The sequence below is a fragment of the Zootermopsis nevadensis genome, unplaced genomic scaffold (assembly GCF_977971745.1).
Source record: "Zootermopsis nevadensis isolate Lab colony 2312 unplaced genomic scaffold, Znev_1.0 Znev_ptg000012l, whole genome shotgun sequence".
Lineage (NCBI taxonomy): Eukaryota > Metazoa > Arthropoda > Insecta > Blattodea > Termopsidae > Zootermopsis > Zootermopsis nevadensis.
The window spans coordinates 8,302,160-8,317,399 of record NW_028259144.1 but is presented as its reverse complement, the minus strand read 5'-3'; the positions used below and the strand labels follow the sequence as shown (position 1 = coordinate 8,317,399).

Here is a 15,240-nt window from a genome sequence, read left to right as displayed (position 1 = left end):
CCGAGACAATACAGTGCTGCTAGCTTTGCTACGCTGCGAGTTTTGATCTGTCTTTACTCACCTGGACTACGCTGTTTGTGTTACAACGTTTTGCTGTTTTTATTTTGATCTTCAGGCATGCAGTTTCGTGATGGTTACTATAACATTAATTAAGTTTAGTAGTTGGTAATGCATTTATTTGGGATATTTCTTGTATGCGACTAGCTATTGAAAATTCTTCTGTAAAGTGACGATAATGAGTAAATGGAAAAGAAAAAATAATTAAATAGATGTTAGACTTTACTGGCTGGAGAGCTGCAAACAGACCTAAGTAATGAGAGTGGCCGAGAAATTTTCAGTTGTTCTTTCAAGATCACAAAATTATAGTATTAACAGTAGACGGCGTATACAGAGCATTTAATTTGAGACCACATTAATATTTCTTGGGAGTAACAAATAAAGGATTTCTCAAAAATATGTATATACACATTTAATAAATAAAATAAATTTATTAAACTTAACTATTACATATGTCAGTATTGGCACTTATTCGATTAGATATTACAGTGCTATCTGTTAGGTGTAGATCAAACTAGGTTAACCTCGTAAACACAGCAAACTGAGACCGATAAATGGGTTAATACTCCGTATTATAATGTGTATACATTATTTTGGAACATTCGGTATTAAAAGATCTTTCAGTCTCGTGTATTCATACGAAACCTCTTTGACATGACAGCCTGCTTCATTTGTGACGTCAGAAGTTTCTTTAATATTGACTTTAAGATTTTCCGTATAAAGAACAGCGAACATTTTCGTGTGAAATTTGACAGTTTTTACTTTTTTGAAAGTCTAAACCAGTTGTATTGAATTTTTTGTTGATTGGCACGAAAATTGAATATAAAATGTTATCCAAAGCTACCAAGATCTGTTACCCAAACAAAGAATTCCTCGTAAACGTAATTTTACCAAATGCGTACTACAGTTCAGTGATCTCTGTTTTCGTTTCGAACCTTCCATAATTGGGTTCGATGGAAAATGAATCCATAACTTGGAGGGGAGAATGTTGTGTTGTATTCGTATGGATTTAAATGTACGTCACCTAATTTATTTTTGTTTTCCTTGTCCTAACTGCTACGAGGAGGGAAATTGATTCTCGCTGGAGCGTGTGACCCGTCTCATTTGTTTGCTGGAGTGATTTCGTAAAAATAAGAAGAGTGGAGTTGCAGAAACTTTTTCTCTTATGTGTGGAACTTGTACGTTTGTTACCTGAGTCTCTTGATGTATTCGTCGTGTTCTGGCCACATAAATCATACACTGAAAATAATGCACATACTATATCAATGTAGTTTTTTTCGGTATTTCCAAGCTAATGCATGTATTTCGAAATTAGAGATATGATATCGATAAATCGATACATCGCAAAGAAATATTCGATGTCGATATAAATTTAGTTTATCGATATATCGGTTATTACTGTTATTGTTTATGGAGTAAGACTAGGCTAAAATTTGAACCTGTAGCCCGCCCTTTAAAATGGTTTCTTAAAAGGGAATTATAATTAAGCATATAAGTAATTTGAAAGTGGTTTATGTAGGTGGTCAAGCTATTGTAAGTAATGTTTACAACATACGCGTTCTTTTGCGGTATATGTTTGATTATGTCATGTTTTCAACGTACGGGCTGTTAATACGGTGTTAATGAGAATAAATTTAACATCAGACAAGGAATTATTATCTTTGCCACTGTAACTAGAAATAATAGTAATTTACTTCAATTCTTTATTTTTAAATGTTAACTCAAGAGCTATAGGAGCGAATTATAGTGTTAGCATAAGAAGATAAAATAAATACAAAGAACAGAAAATAATAAGAAATGAAAGAAAACAAAACAAAATTAAAGTCATGTAATTAACCAAAATACTTTTTCGTATCGAGAAAGTGTCCGGAAAGGAGACAATATTTTTGCAAAAAAATTTCCAAAAATCTAGACGTCATTGACACATGCCTCGCCTAGTTAATAATGAAATTAAAATACCTTTTCCATTTCAGCAACGGAGAAAGAAAGAAACATGGATAGTCGGCCATGAAACATCAACTAATCTTATCACTGATATTGAAACAGAACCTTTTAATTACTAATAAAACTTCACATTTCAGTGCAAATTTAAGTAAGACAAATTTGTTATTCAAACAAAGAGTAAAATGTTATATATATAAAGACAAATTAATTCTATGCTGGAACAATTAAACTTTTTCTAAACCGATAAAACTATTCAGTATCGATATGATCACCTCCGATATCGATATGAAATTTTATATCTATTGACATTCCTAATTTTAAATTATTCGTAAATTTTTCGTTCAGACACAATCCCTGTTTGACAAAACGTTCATGCATTGTTGTTAAATAACAACACAGAATTTCGCCATAAATATGATATTTCAGTGGCAGAGAGTGGATCTCCGTTTATTACGGTTGCAGTATGAGAACGTGTACTGCAAGGCAATTAAATTTCGAAGGAAGGAATAGATACAAGCAAGTAGAAGCATACAGCGGAAGAAAGTCAGATACAGCCCTCAGGTAGCTAGCAGCTAAATTACCGGCACAGAACGATCTCTGGATGGGAACCGGATGAACCTTCAGGCGGTATAACATTGCTTTAGTCATTAATATCAAAATATTAAGTGATACAATCTCAACAGATAGTAGAATATTCGCTTGTAGTGTCTGCCTTGACTCATTTAGATTGAAGAGATTACTTAAAATTAACATTTCGCCGAATATATAAAAGACTATATCCACAGTCAGACAAAAGCCGATATATTTTAGTTTCGTCTACAAAAGACTAATGAGACAGTTATTTAGGTCCAACGTTTAACATCGTGGTAAACACCGTCTTATTAATTCGTTAAATATAGACGTATATTAGTATATTTTATTTATTTACTCTGTTGCAAAGCGCGATAGACAATTGATGAAAATTGCTCTGTGGACATTATCCATCGTCCAAGATTAAAAAATTAATAAAACCACGACTTTTCGGAGATGGGAGTCTATCTCGGTCTTCAGGTAAAGCCTACTCTATTGAGTCCAATCGATAGAGCTAATCCCTATCTCCGAAACGTCGTGGTTTTATTGATTTTATTTAATCTTGGACGTTGGACAATGTCCAGAAAACAATTTGTGTTAACAACGCACGATCGTTACAAACTTACAGACTTCCGTTAGACAATTATTGGGCGTCACAAGATGGAACCTGCAGGTAAAAAAAAGCAGAGAAAATACTTGTTAATGTCTTAGAAAAAACTTTAATTTCAAATTATTGTTTTATGGGAGTGTTATTTGAATTCTGTTAAACGTGTTTTAGCTTCAAACCCATTCCTCAACGTCAAGTTTGCTCCTGTGGCTCCAAAACTAAGAACAATAGAATGGCGGCGCGCGGACAAAAGTGTTTTGTTTCGAAAAAGAAATTACAGTCCTGGGTTTGGGTCCCGGATAATAAGGTTTCTGTAGCTCGTATAATAAGTAAGAACAAATAACGGAGCCAAGGTCAAATTTGTTTATATCAACAAGGAGATTACACAAAAGGTTATAAATAAAAAACGCTGTACTGGTTTCGAGTTCCGGTGAAGATTTAGGGACAATATTTTTCTACGATATTCAACGATACCTATCAAACCGTATGGTATATGGAATGAGGTACGATTGGTAAGAATTTTACCGCGGTAACTACACTGGTCTTCTGGTAATTTATAATAATATAGATCACTGTCCATAGTGCAACGATTTTTACAGGATGTTCCAAGCGTCAATATTTCACCCGTGTTCTATCTCGTGAACCTGTGAGGAAATTTCCGATATCGTAGCCGCTGGTCTTCCCCAACCCCCTTCCCGAACATCGATATACTGGTGCCTATATTCGTATGGTTACATATATCTCCCTCCATTTCTCCATGTTAGTCCAGTAACTACAGCTGATGTAATGTATTCGCTTGGGAACTTTATGGCTCAGATTTAAGCCCATGTTTTTTTTTCTTACTTTGCTTTACTTTCGTCGATGAAAGAAGTGGACGGTGGTTATGTCTGATAACCCAATTCACAAGTCATAAATTTTATATTTTCCTAAATTTGCATTATTTTGTTGACGATTTAAGACCCATGGTTTGATCTTCTCATTCGTTAAAGAGAACGGAGCAGAGAGTAAAGAAGTTTATAAATCTGTGATGTAGTGTCCATCTTGAGAAACTAATAGTCGCTCATCTAGTTAAGAAATTCTATGTTTTTTTTGTATAAAGCCCGAAGGTTAAAAGACGTGTTCACAAGATTCCGTCAATAGATTATATCCTGAACAAGATGAATCTGATTCAACTTCTAAACCACTCTAAGATCCATATCAATATTATTTTGCCTGTGGATAGATTTTAGCTTTCATGGTTTCCGTAAAAAAATTGTATACGTTCGTATCAACTGTTACATTTATCTTAAAGGCAACTACGTCTCGTACCCCTTGATCTGATCATTGAAATAATATTTTCTGATAGAAAAATTATGTTTTGTAATTTTTTCAAGGCCTTGTTACTTTCTCTCAGGTTAATAACTAATATTTATATACGATAAGTATTTTGTAAAGTTTGTCAAAGTTAAGACACATATAAAGCCTATGCGATTGTTTTTACGTTATAACTTGGCAAAAGGTTAAATACGATTTATGATGTATGTAATGATTTAATCCACTTTATAAGACCAGCATAAATTATGAGTTATCATATACGTTAGAGATCCATGCGTATACAACACATCGCATTTGATTTATTAGATACATTATAAAAGCTATGCACCACAGACATGTTTGTAATTTCTAACATTCTACCAATGCTTTATCCATATAAAATTTCACAGACCTAGCTTCGGTGGTTCATTAGTTACCGCCATTAATTCTAAAAAAAATACAGATTTTGCGTGGCTGCCATATTGTTGTTTTACATTTTACAAGTTTATTACCTCAACATAGTTTCAAATAACATGTACACATTAATGCTATTTGTCTCGAACCCAGTTTCAGTGAATGAAATTCAGATTTTGCACGGCTGCCATCTTGTTTTTTCGCATTGTGAACATTTTTTTGTTCAGCAAAGTTGAGTGTCTTTCGAAGATATTTATTTACGGAGGGTTCTGATAAGTACATGACACAGGATGCCCTATCCTTATTTTAGTATCGATTGTAGGAAATTAAATTTACAACGTCGAAAGCTTGTAGTGAGATGATATCAAAACCAGGGTTTATGAAACACCAAAATTATTTCAAAGTTATCAGTGGTTTTGAACGAACACGCGGAATGTTATCAACATACTATGTAAGCATATTTTTGTTAAGTGTTACACAAATTTATAATATAATCTCCATTTGAGGCAAATTTATTTATTCATATACATTATTAAAGTTTAACGCAACTGTCACTTTCCGGCTCACGGCCAAGCGCAACAGAGTTTTCCGGATACGAGTGAACTAATCCTTTATGAAAAATAAAACTATAGCAGTCACTGTCGGGAGCCAGGAAGTGGCAGTTGCGTTCAACTTTGTTAGTGAACGTAGTGTACGTTCTTCACTTGGCTGTATTATCAGACAATAAATAACATACAAACCATGTTGCTTATTAAAATGTAAACAAGGTGTGTCACAAAAGCATCTAATTAGTTAACCTTATATTTTAATCAACTTGCTATAAAGTATCTTCCGAACATAACGGTGCAGTGGCTATTAACATTTGTGTGAAATGAAGGGTCTCTACACAATGTGTACATAACCTATATTACACGAACTTCATAATACATTCATTATAACTTCATGTTTTGTCAAGGGGTCCTTAGTTCACGTGTTGTATTAGCACACAAAACGATGCAAAAATTTTAGAGTATTACATTTTCTTCGACTTTAGGAGGTCCTATATTCAAATCTCTGACTATGGACCAGCTATCATGACTCGAACTTTAATATACTTATTCAAACTCTCCAGTATAATGTTGGCTACTATAAATTGTTTGGTATATTAGACTACGAACCCTTCATTGCATGTACTAAACAACTCGGTATTTATTAACACTTACGAAGCTCGTCTAAATAATATTCAGCAATTCAGACCGTACCGAAAATAAAACACTGTAATTTACCATTACAAAGATCAATTGGTTAATACTGTTTAATGAAATAATCGCTGTTTACGCTGAGAATCATACGAAACGCAGAATTATTGATTGTTAAAGCAGGTGGGACATATAGTAACTAACCACTAGGCTTTAAAGAGTTTATAATCCAATCATTTAACGCTGTGTAGTGTGAACTATTGATATTGACGTTAATTAACCAATAAATATATTGTAACGTGGGGTGGCATTTCTACCCTGATTGTCAACCCTGTTTTATTCGCTTGCTGGTTGGATTGTTAGGGATCATGTAATCAACCTTTAAGTCACGGATATAGCTCTTGAAATCTTCCTTCTGATTGTAGTTCAATTCACTGTCATCTTGAGGTCTGCAGATTTCATAAATGGCATCCACAACATTTTGTGGTGATGGAAAACCTTTATGTGTCACATCAATGTTCACAAATGGCTTCCAGCCCAAAGTGGCACTTTGGAACACCCCATACCACATTTCTAGTCCATCACCGAGTTTCAAAATTCTACCTCTTGGAGGAGGATAGAATGAACGTCCAACTTGCACAAACCCATGCAAAGATGGTGCATTGCGCAGCACAACATCCACAGCCTGAATAGCTTTCTGTGGGATTTCCAGTGTATTTCACTACTCATATATGTAGAGAGGGATCCCAAATTAACTTGAGATGTGTATTTGATAGTAATCTCACACTGTTTAACCCTAACAGATTCTTCATCATGCACCATGAAACTATCAGTTTTCTCTGGCAGCTCTCGAGTACTGTACAAGTTTTTCCTCTCATCAAAAGCTGGATATCGACCAGGAAAGTTTCTCCGCCTGAATTCTTCCATTGCACGTCTCAAAAGTCTTTTTGGAAATGGTGAAGGTTTAAATTCCACATCATAATGAATTGCAATTTTGTTCCGAAGCGTTGACAAGTCCAATAATAAATAGTTGGTTTCTACTACAGTTTTTCTTCCTTTAGTCCCACAACCTGTCCTATTTGGGATTTTTAATGTCTGAATTCCTTTAGTTATAGCTGCAACATCAGCATATCCAGTCTGTTGCTTTACAGTGCCTTTCTTCTTCACCACGTCAGAATCAGAATATAGTCAACTCTCTATGCCACATCAACAGTCTTCGAGTCTCTGTTCCCTGTACACACACACATACTCTCACTGTCCTTCGAGTCTATCTGGTCCCTCGAGTTCGGCGCTCTTCACACATCGGCCCGTAGCACCCCACTGGACACACGCTGGCTCCTCGGCCGCCACGGTCCACGTACCCGGTGCTTGCTCACGCAGCCGACCTGTCCTTACTCAGCGTCGGCCCGTAGCACCCCACTGGATACACGCTGGCTCCTCGGCCGCCACGGTTCACGTACCCGGTGCCTCGCACGTAGCCAAACCGTCCTTTCTCAGCGCCACACCAGACCTCTCGTTGGCTCCACTCACTCGACTCCATCACACATTTCTCTTACGCCCAATTCACAGCTCTGTTCGCTTATCGCTTGCCACCAATGTCCACAACAGCATATCGCTTGCAACTCACTTCTACATCCTGACTCACACCTCAGCTCTTTCCACACTCTCCTCAACTCGGCTTTTAAACAAATGCAACAATGCCATTAAACAGACACAACAATTATAAACGAATACAACAATGTCATTAAACAGACACAACAATTATAAAAGAATACAACAATGTCATTAAACAGACACAACAATTATAAAAGAATACAACAATGCCAGACGCAACAATGTCTATAAACAAACTCAACAATAATAAATGAATACAACAATGCTAAACGCAACAATGTCTATAAACAAACGCAACAATTATAAACGATTCCAACAATGCCAATAAACAGACAACTAAACTGTTTATTGACATTGTTATGCTGCTCTCACAGCAACACGTCACAATATGTAACATAACGGACATGTTATGTGTATGATATAATCATATCAATTAGTGACAGTATAAACCCCTAATCAAATAAGACAAAATTTTGATAATCAAACAAAATACAAAATTGTTAATGTTTAGGGTGAAGTGGTTATAGTCCGTGATTTGGAGTTACGAATTCTGGAATGTAGGGTAACTGGAGGTTATACTTAACACGCACGTGTTTGACACTTCAAAAGCAAGGACAAATTTGAACACAAAATTGCCTACAGAGTGGCATTAGCAAGATGCACGTGAACTTGAGCATCGGTTTGGTCTTTTAATGCAGATAATAAAAATGTAAATGACCTACATGAACCTTTGATTATGTAACATCCGACAGCGAAATAATTGGAAAAAAACACAAACACCAAAAACTTATCACGAATATATGAACAACGATTTATGCAAATAACATTTATTAACATTTGAAATTATTGCACAATTTATTGGATGACTGTAGTGGTTAATAACTGGATTCTATTTCACGAAATTTAATTGAGTCAAAATATTATATTCTAAATGAACGTCCGAACTTCTTAATTACCCTTAGAAGATAAATTTTTATAGATTCGAGGATTTTTTGACGGTTACGACGACGATGATGATGATGATTGTGGGCACTCTGAAAATACTGAGGTACTGCTCGGGCTAGATTACAGCCATAGCTTTGTGTTTGGAGGAGGAATATCCAAAAGTTTCATTGAGCCATGTCACAGATTAAAGTACGAGGAGCGTCCACAAAGTAAGTTTCCCACTCGTCCCACAGCTAGCAAACCTTATATTGCGCGAAGCGACTGTGCGTACGTGATAGAGCAATGACGTAGCATGGCGCTTGCACTAACGGCACTTCCCGCGTTCTCACAGTAGCATCGTTGCAGCTGTTGAAGATAGAGGTTCTTATTCCAGCTCCCGCCGACTGTGAAGTGCGGTCAGTGATAACGCTAGGTCGCACACGGCTCGACGGACAGCAAGTCTCCTGCAGGAGTTCAGCTGGGAGGTGTTTAATCATTCACCCTACAGCCCGGACCTCGCTCCCAGTGATTTCCATCTTTTCCTACACCTCAAGAAATTCATGTCCGGTCAGCGTCAGCGTTTTGAGAATGACAGAGAGGCGGAGATGGTTGTCACACAGTGGTTCCAATCCCAGGCGGCAGACTTCTACGACACAGGTATTCAAAAGTTGGTCCCACGGTATGACAAATGTCTTAATTCCGGTGGCGAATATGTTGAAAAATAGCTGGACACTTGCTGTATCTGTTGCAATAAATATTCCCATGAAATTGTGTTTTGTTTCTGTAAACGGCCCCACGGAAACTTACTTTGTGGACGAGCCTCGTATTTTTCAATTTATTTTACACTCTAAATAATATTATGTACCACATAGTTATTAACATCTTACTACAGATGTCTACAGATTCTTTCTGCTCACGAAAAATTGTATCAGTTCAACAGTACCTTTATGTTATTGAGAATCTGTGTCCGCGTATCGAGCGCCAAGAACTTGTGTGGGTGCTATTCAGTAACTACTTTTTGCCCAAAGCAAACTGAGGTCGGAGACACGGTAGAGCAGAACTCTGTACTGACTGATGAAAGGCACAATCTCTCAGCTTTATCGTGTTTAAAGTATGGGCCTTATATTTAGCTACATAAGGAAGATGAGTAAAAGAGACTCTTAAATTGTTGACCTTTTGAACGAGTCGAGACGGAGTCTTGACTTAATTTCGTTGGATGCAAACAGAGTACGTACAGCGAGTGCGCATGGCAGAAAGGGAGGGGAAGCCCCCTACTTATTCCGCTGTGCAATATAGCGCAGACCACGCCGACTGCTTTACGTTGTATGCATTCTGTGTATGTTTAAGAACGCGCTTCGTATAAGAATTTATAATCAGGCAGATATCTACAGCACTTTTCATTTGCCGGAAGTTTATAAGCCTCGTTTACTCAAAGGAATTCAGTAAGTTAAGTGACTGCGTATGGATTTGAAGACCGGGATTCGATTCCTGGCACATTGTCCAAACTGGTTCAGCAGCCCACACTGCTTTCGGGCCTTTTCCGCCAGGGGTTAGGAATACGTGGAGGTTTGCCTTCACTTTCTCATCCGTTTTCATATGATAGTGTTTAAATACAATCAACAAACCAATTAACGAACGTGCTACTTCAGGTGGTAACGTGTTTTGTAGACCGTAACACTGCAGAATTGTATCCGGGAGGTAATCTATTCAAATTTCAGAGGGGATGCCACATATTCTTACTAGATTTTTCAGGGTCTGGGGTACGTAACCAAATCTCACTCAATACCTCCCTGAAGAGCCCAGGCCTTCAGATTTAATATACTTCGGACTTTGGAAATCCATTTTCTGTCAACCGCAGGACTTGGACAGCCATTGATTAACACAGGCCTTTGCTCCTCCCCCCTCGAGCTATAAAGTTTTAGTGCGTTGTTTTCAATTATAATACATTGCTGCATTGGTCTTGCATTTGCTGTTTCGGACATCCCTGGATCTCTGCTATTTTAAGTTACATTATCCAGGTCTCATTAGGACCTGGACTGCCCCTTCCTTGGTGCCTTGGCTACCAGGTATGAACATTCCTGCATTTCCATAATTCTGGTTCCTACAACAATGCAAGAATTAATTCAGTACACGGCTATAAAACACCTTGAAGAACGCCTTTTGAAAGTCAAGGTAATCCAGAAAGTGCAATTTTACAATCCTGGTATTTAAATTTCTGTCACTAACTCAGATTATATATTGTTAAATTATAAGATAATTAATGAATTATTAAAATAATATAGAAAGAAGCGGTCATGCTTAAGTTAATATTTTATCACGTTATTTGTCTGGAAACTCTGAGAAAACCCACGAAAATTATCTGTCAGTATAGCCGGTACCCGAGTCGAAATTTTAATCTTGGATTTCCCGAATACGAGGCAGGAATTTTGATTATTCGACAGTTGTATTTATGTATTATTCTAATTTTATAGTATATTTTATAAATCAACGTTATTTTAAATTCAGGCCATACAAAAACACGCCATAAATCTTCTTAAGTTCCTATTTAAAGTCATTCCTCTTTATACAGTGATTGAAAAATTCACTTTATAGTAAAATAAAAGAATACAAAACTTAAAAGGGAAATTTTCTTCACTGGCTTCGAGTGGAATTTGATTTAGATTTGAGCTACGGACGTCTTCATGATCCACAGTTACAATAACACGGCCGCAAGAATTCTCTTGTCTCCCCGTCTCCTGGTACATGTTTGAAGTTTAAAATTAAATCCTTCCTGGATCACTGTTCATTGCTTCGGTTGAGAACCAAACCATGTGACGTAAAAGCTAATCAAACGTTACGTCATTGTGCGCATGTACAGAACTATGTCCTCTGTGACCATTCTACCATAATAGGCTCCCTAGGTCACAAGAGTTTCGATGTAGAATAACACGTTGTTACTAATATCCATTGTTTCAGGCACGTTAAGCATCAGACATACGTAACTAAATCAAAAGTTTAAAATTTTTAATTAATGTCCTGGACTCAAAACACATCAGAATCATAAAATAAACCATTACAAAAGCAGAATTTTATTACCTACATCACCCATCACTTTCCAAACTTCGATTACCTGTATGGACAGTAGTTTTTCTCTTGGACTTGACTAATTATTAATGTTTCATTTCATGAAATTAATTATAACAGTTATCTGATTTCATTAGTATGTGGAAACATTATAAATGAGGCTACTTATTATGAATTTAATATCTACACAGTACTCCTCTTCTGTAAAATATATATATATACATCGATGTTAGAGGATGCATATATGTAAATGTTGGTCCTTAATTCTGCTCTTAATTTTCAGTCTTAAAGGCTTTTGACGGGAGTCTGGCTTCATTTACCGAGAAGATTTTTCAGTATTTAATTTGCTTTTAAAAGTTTTATAAATGTTATAACTTCAATGCGATATTCTTAAACACAAATAGGGCGTATTTCAGTCAAATTGTACGGAACTTACTGTGCTAGTTTATGCATAAATTGTTGAAAATGGTTGCTAGGTTACGTTTTTTCCTAAATACAATTAACATCAAATGTAATGTACAGCATCTGTAATTCTGTATGTTACGTCATGAAATCGAAATCTGCCGGACAAATTCAGTGTCAAAGTACTGATGTCCAACAAATCACTCCTGAGTTACAGTGCTGTATTTTTTCTTCGTCTCCCAATGACATACTGCGTTCCGTTTGTCAGTTTAATTCTCCATTATGAATGGGGGAACAGCTTGTCACGGTTATAAAAAGTAGTTCTCGCCTTCGCTTGAATTTATCGCCTAATGCATTACTAATTTGCTAATAAACTACAGGGCTTGAAGGAAATCTTTCTTATTAATCTTTATTATTCTCACTTTATTTTAGTTATTTCTTTTGTACTCCGAGAGAAGATAAAAGGTTCTAGACTTGTGTTCGGGAAGCTACCGGTCAGAACTTTCTCGAATTATCAGTTATCCTGACATTCGAGATATGTAAGCTCTGTTATCGATGCGGTGAACATTTCGACTGAATCCGAAGCATCGAGATAAATGAAATATCGAAACAGTTTAATATCTCTTCGCGGTTTTATACATTCATGTTTATTATCCCATTTTACTCAGTTCTATATGAGCTGTGTAGTGTAAACAGTGTCTTTAAATAGCCTAATAAATATTATTCTACTTCTCTTGTACTTAATATAATTTTATCTTCGAAAGAATTTAAACTAAGTAATAACAACTTACGAACTTTTAAGTGTTGCAAATTTGAGATTATTGGAACAACAATAACAAATCAAAATTATATTAACAATGATATAAATAAGAACTCATTCACCTAAGAAGTTCTTGCTACCATACAGTTTGGAATCGATTCGCTATAAAAAAAATAAACGTAAAATTAAAAACTATGATTTTGCTTGTTGTTCTATATGGATGTGAAAGGTGGTCTCGAAAATTAAAGTTTGTGGTGATTTTTCTCAGGCATTTCTACTACTTCCTCTTTCACGTTTTGAGTTCGCAGTAGACAACTTTGATCTAACATAACCTCTGCAAGATTTAGTATCGTTAAATAACAAACTAATTAATTAGCGAAGGAAAAGTGAATATGAAGAAGAATGTAATATCCAAATTAAATAACAAAAAATTAACTTCTTCGCCATATTTCAGCACACGGAATAATTTTCTGGTTTCTTGTTCTCTCTTTTACATCTATTTTAATTTATATCAGAAGTTTTCTGGCTTAATTAAAAGCATGTTTAAAAACTCATTATAACAGTTAAACTTCTTTAAAAATGCTAATTACTAATGTTACTAATTTTAATAACAATGTACGACTACTTTTTATAAGTATACAAATTTATTTTTAAACGGATGTTTATGAAGGAAAGGCAATATAATAGTAGTTTTTGAATTATTTAATACATTTCCACGTAAATTGTCTTTAAATAATACAAGGGGGTTTCATCCCTCACATCAATACTTTAGTGTTGTCAACTTCTGTATAGGGGGGCATCGAAATATCGAGGTAAAACAGATAATTATAAATTTATATTGAAAAGCTTCTCATAAGAATAAAATAAAATATTATACGCCATTATGTGGGTAGGTCTACAAAAATATTTATATCTCGGAACAAGACCACAGGACAAAATCACAATACAGACGCAGATAATGAATCTTTTCACAGTGTGACAAAGTTCACGAAAAACAGTGCGAAATCAAAATTGCATTTACGAAAAAAATAAAAATACTTTAGACTCTGGGAAATGTTTGCTACCATGCACTCGAGAGAATTGTTTTAAAATGCAGCATTTAAAAATGTAATTTTTCCCATTTTCTGTATGTGCGAAACGGTTACACTTAAATAATTTAATTTTTAAAATTTCCAAGAATCATTTTTTCTGTGCCGTATTCATGACAACGAGGTACAAGGCCTTCTTTTGTCCTTATGACAAAATGACTTTCCGACACTCAAAATAACACTGGGTCCAGTCCGGAACACTCCGATCTCGACTACAGATCCATTCGAAGAGTCTGGGGGCTGGAATTGGCTGAGAATCTTTAAAATTCTAGACATTCAATTTGCAATTCCATTATTGTGTAATTTTTACCACCACTAAGACTGTTATGTCCAAAAGAAATTACACTGTCGATTATTACAATGCGATATTGTTTGTTGCTGAAGTGAGAGGTTGTTGATATTTATCGTCTCGTCTACTGAGAGAATCTTTCTCGTCCTTGCGAATGTTTCTGTGAACCCCGTGGAATAAAACATGGCTAGCGTAGAGGAAATTGTATTAATGTTGCGTCAATTTTAACTGATGTAGCTATTATCAGAGATCTGTAAATAAATCAGTATTTATATAAATATTTTCACATAATTAAATGTCGCATGTATTTTACTGTCAGTTTTAAAACCACAAAATTTAAATATAGTGTTTTTTTTTGTAAAAAGTCATTTGTCCATAGTGGAAACATTATTGGCGGAATGATACAAGCATTCTGTGGAAATAATTCGCGCTGTTTATGGCAAGATGCATCGAAATAATTCGTTCAAAGCAGTTGAAGGATTTAAACGTTGCGTTTGGCATCACTGCGCTGTTATTAAACACGATTATTTGGTTTTCTTGTCGTGAACTATTATTTCAGAAGATTATAAATAGGGACCACTGCTATTAGATGTCTCCCATTGCTTGTAGAAGGCTTCAGCTGTAATGCAGTATAAACCTGTATCGCTTGTAGAACTGGAGAGCTGCACCAGCGCTACTAGTGAGTAATTAGGAGAAATGGATCGCATTAGTTTCGCAAACGTGGACCGTGAAATTCGCGGGTTCCGTACGAGATAAGGGTGTGGGTAAGTTGGGGGAGGGGGAGGTCAGACCGCCCACACTGCCTTTGCAAGTATTCATTCATTCTTCGATGTTCATCTTCTGGGTTGTAACGCCGTATAGGTTTCTAGATAAATTCCAACGTTTCGGAGCATACTGAAAAATATTTAGGGTGAAATTTCATTTAAGCTCTGAATATGGGGTAATATGTTACAATTGTAACCCACTTATACCTGATGATGGAAGCAGTACTTTCCTCGAAACATTATCTACCCACAGACATTTATATTAATTTTAAC

General features: G+C 35.8%; 2 long non-coding RNA genes across 2 annotated transcripts in view; one reads left to right on the top strand and one right to left on the bottom strand.

Moving 5' to 3' along the window:
* The window catches only part of LOC110832970 (uncharacterized), a 91,684-nt gene that overhangs the window by 15,155 nt on the left and 61,289 nt on the right, over window positions 1–15,240 (top strand). The gene's annotated exons all lie outside the window — the stretch shown is intronic.
* Window positions 4,908–9,994, bottom strand: LOC147873967 (uncharacterized). Its single transcript, XR_015534926.1, has 2 exons — window positions 9,545–9,994; window positions 4,908–7,741 (listed from the first exon to the last, which is right to left on the bottom strand). It is a non-coding gene; the product is annotated as an uncharacterized LOC147873967 (long non-coding RNA).